The sequence below is a fragment of the Nannospalax galili genome, unplaced genomic scaffold, assembly GCF_000622305.1.
Source record: "Nannospalax galili isolate Female #2095 unplaced genomic scaffold, S.galili_v1.0 scaffold103, whole genome shotgun sequence".
Classification (NCBI taxonomy): domain Eukaryota; kingdom Metazoa; phylum Chordata; class Mammalia; order Rodentia; family Spalacidae; genus Nannospalax; species Nannospalax galili.
The window spans coordinates 3,504,811-3,508,523 of record NW_008352136.1 but is presented as its reverse complement, the minus strand read 5'-3'; the positions used below and the strand labels follow the sequence as shown (position 1 = coordinate 3,508,523).

At 46.5% G+C, this 3,713-nt stretch overlaps 1 protein-coding gene across 1 annotated transcript in view; it reads left to right on the top strand.

Moving 5' to 3' along the window:
* Rassf8 (Ras association domain family member 8) overlaps positions 1 to 3,713 on the top strand; it is a 46,475-nt gene that overhangs the window by 34,999 nt on the left and 7,763 nt on the right. The window lies entirely within an intron of this gene.

The following is a 3,713-nucleotide window of genomic DNA, read 5'->3' as shown; positions in this document are numbered from 1 at the left end:
TCCTCCTTCTTCTTCTTCTCTTTTGGCTTTTTTGATACAGTATCTCCCTGTAGCCCCAGCTGGCCTAGAACTCACTATGTAGACCAGGCTGGCCTTGAACTCACAGAGATCCGATCTGCCTGCCTCTGCCTCCTGAGTGCTGGGATTAAAGCTGTGTGCCACCACGCCTGGCTATTTTCATATTTTTAATGTGTGTATGGTGTTATGCCTGCATGTGTGTAAGTGCACTCATGTCATGCAATGCCCAAGGAAGACAGAAGAGGGTGTCAGATTCCCTGGTATTGAAGTTATGGATGGTTATTAGCCACCACGTGGGTGCTGAGATTCAAACCCAGGTCTTCTGCAAGAACAACCAGTGCTCTTAACAACCAGTGCTCTTAACTGCTGAGCCACCTCTCCAGTCCCTGGTTTTAGTTGTTTTGTTTTGCTTTAACATGTATGATTGCTTGCCTGTATGTATTTAAGTGCACTGGTGTGTGCAGTGCCTGCAGAGGCCAGAAGAGGGCGTATGATTCCCTGGAACTGGAGTTATAGATCCTCTACAAGAGCAGCCAGTGCTCTAACCCCTGAGCCAGCTCTCTAGTCCTGAGACGCTTTAGTTTTGGAATATGGAAGGTAGATGTTGGAGTATAGGAGTCTCTGAGCCTTCCAGGAAAAAAAGAATGTCTAAGGTTATTTGCTTGGTCCTCCCACTGGAAAAAGGAGTTTGAATATTTGTGAGCAGTGGGAATCAGAGTGGCCTATAGAGTGCATGGAGCTGTTTCATCCCACCCCATGTGCATGGCTCTGCACAGCTCCCCTTATATCTGCACTGCCACTCCCCACAGCTAGCATGGCTGTGGCTGTTTTAGTGTCACTAAGTTCATGAAAGCTGCGTGTCCCCTTCAGGGGGGTCACAGGGTTAGAAAGCACACCAAGAATTCCTGGCCTAGAGGGCCTGGCTCCGCTTCAGTGCTGAAGGTCCATAGTCACCGTGCACGCGCACACAGCCACCACCAAGTTAGTGCCATAAAGCGGGTGAGTATCTTAAAACTAAAAAGGAGTTAGCAGCTAGTCCTGGTAGAAAAGTACCTCTAAAACAGCGAAGTACAAAACCAGATACCTGCTTTTTAAATGTGTCTTTGGTATGTCCTTTCAGTGCTGCTACACAGGGTACGTTCCGTAGAAAAACAACAACCAAAACATATGTTACCCCCCTAACTCCTACAGTTAACTTGAGAAAATAATTCAAAATATTTTGTCACAGGCAGTGCTTATGGAGAAAGAGCCCGGGGGACGGGAGCCCGAGGGGGGCAGGGAGCCCTGCCACTGTCACGCCTTAGCTATTCGTGTCCTAACTTCTAAATTCCTAGTTATTCTAAAGTCTGTGCTGCTCACTTTATCACTTTCTCTGTTTTGATTTTATTACATTCCTTAGGTTCTCTTTAATAAGCCCCAGGTTCTTACTGTGGAGCAGGCCTTACTTCTTGCCTGGTGATATTTCCTCTGTCTTGACTATTTTCAGGGAGGAAAAAGCTTTGCTCAGGTGTTAGTGCATTAAGAACAGCTCTGCCAAGACAATTTTATACTATACTAACTTTCCCATCCCTGTGTTCTTACACATTATTTTTGTTATTTTCTATCTACCTTTCCATAAATATGATTTGTTTAGATGTTTCATTTCCTCATATTTAAAGAAAAATGTCTCTGGACCTGCTTTAGTAAACTGTTCATTTAAGTTCCTAGGGAGAAGGCAGACCATAGATTGGCAGGTTCTGTGCTGCTCTCTGTCCCCTTCCGCCTGTGTGGTTAGTTACCTGTACTCTTCTGCAAGCACACTTGATGCAGCCACTCTGCACCAGCCACTGTGTTAAGGGGTTCAAGAATCTCTGTAAGAATTAGGAGGCAGAGAATCAGAAACATTTTCCAGGGAAAGAAATCCACATGGAGAAGCTGCAGAGCCCTGCATTCCCAGACCTGGTCTTAGCTTTAGAGACTTGCAGAATGGCCAAAGGGGACTACACCAGTGATCCACAAGGAGTTTGGATTCCATCCTGAAGGCAGTGGAGAGAACTGGATGACCTGAATAGGATTTATAGAACCTAATAGAATTGATTATAGATTATAGAATCAAATTTGTATTTGAACAAGATTTCCACACAGCTTTAATGTACACAGTGGATGTGCAGGAGAGAGGAAGGACAGGAAGAGATCCGATAGCAGGCAACTGCAAAATGCAGCAATTTGGTCCTGAATTCAAATGTCCTAAGCCCAGAATTTGTAGTAGCCAAGATCAGGAAGCCTAAACACCCATCAGTAGTAGAAAAGATGAACCATCGTGGTCTGTTTACACACTGGACGTTTCTACTGCAGTTAGAGCGAACTGTTGCCACGCAGAGCGCATGGACGGAGCTCGGCAACACACTGAAGCCAGATGCCGTAACATGAGAGTTGGTCTATTTATAGATTGCAGAAGTCAGTAAACTTCTGTATGCTCATAGCGGCCATGGTAGCTGCTGTCTTTGGAGAAGGTTAGGAGATGGGTGCTGCTTGATGGTGGAGGTGAGGGGACAGGCGTGTTCACCTGGTCAGCATTCACACCTGAGAATCCTGAGTTTTTCTGAAATGTGTTAAACTTCAGTAAAACGCTCCTTTTCCGCGCTGCTGTTCGCCCCTCCCACTTTGCAACTCGCCCAGGGCGGCGGGTCTGGTGGCCGTCACACCTGAGAATCCTGAGTTTTTCTGAAATGTGTTAAACTTCAGTAAAACTCTCCTTTTCCGCGCTGCTGTTCGCCCCTCCCACTTTGCAACTCGCCGAGGGCCGCGGGTCTGGTGGCCACTGCCTGAATCCTTGGCCTTTCCTCCGACCGTTCATTGCACGGTGCGTTTCTCCGTGGCAGCCTCTGTCAGAGTGACTGTTCAGCACTACCTGAGCGCCACTCGGATAATGGAGAACTTGGTGAACACTTTGAATAAACCAAGAAAATAGAAATGTGCTCATTTAAACAGTGTTTCCTCCCTTTGTGTAAGTAGTTTAATTTGGAAAGTGCATTGGGATTCTGAACAGCTTATTGGTTCATTTGCTGGAGCGTACAGTGGGGCCTTTCATATTATCCATGTGCTCTGAGTTAGGCGTGCAGCTCTCCTCAGGCAGTTCGACTGCTGATTGACAGGTGACATCCATCCCACCTGGTACCATAGTTCAGGGAAGGGCAGGAAATAGGCCTGATTCTGTAAGCAGGACATTGTCAGGGTTAATATCACCTTAGGCAGCATCAGTGATGATAGTTACAGTAAATATCAGGTCCTTTAGTCAGGCTACACTTACCAAGCCTAGCATCTGTCCTCTCCAAACCCATGTAACACTGTCTGGATCTTTGAGCCCAGCACTCTCTCCAACTAATTGCAGGCAGCATGCAGCATTCTTTAAAGAGAATAGCAGCTAAAGCGTGTGAAGAACAGTGTGAAATCAAGTAGAAGCTGTAGGCTTTCGAGGCAGTGCCGTGATTCCATTTTTGTGGCAGTCAGCACATGGCAACTAACAACCGTCCATACCTTAAGTTCCAGGGGATCCGACACCCTCTTCTGGCTTCCACGGGCATTGCATGATACGGGTGCACTTACATACGTGCAAGTTTAACGCTCATACACATAAAATAAGAAAAGATAAACAGGGTCTGGAGAGGTGGCTCAGCGATTAAGAGCACTGACTGCTCTTGCAGAGGACTCAGGTT